The sequence below is a fragment of the Apaloderma vittatum genome, unplaced genomic scaffold (genome assembly GCF_000703405.1).
Source record: "Apaloderma vittatum isolate BGI_N311 unplaced genomic scaffold, ASM70340v1 scaffold39056, whole genome shotgun sequence".
NCBI classification, from domain to species: Eukaryota; Metazoa; Chordata; class Aves; order Trogoniformes; family Trogonidae; genus Apaloderma; species Apaloderma vittatum.
In genome coordinates, this window is record NW_009722959.1 from 10,745 (window position 1) to 11,022 (window position 278).

Here is a 278-nt window from a genome sequence, read left to right on the forward strand (position 1 = left end):
CACACAGCACAGCCTGCACAGCTAAAACCTGCTTTGCAGGCCTGGTCTTCCCATCCTGCCACCTGTGGGCACTTCTCGGGTGACAGGGCAGGAGGCACAAACCACAGAACAGGAGAGAGAGATTTAAAATAAAATAACAAAACCAACATATGGCGATGTTTTGTTAACAAACAACGAGTTTGTGTGCCGCCTGGAGCAGAATCACGGCAGAGAAGGTATTTGCAGCACGGCGGTTTCTGGAGGGGCGCACTCAAAAAGCCACCGATTCGTGGTGCGCG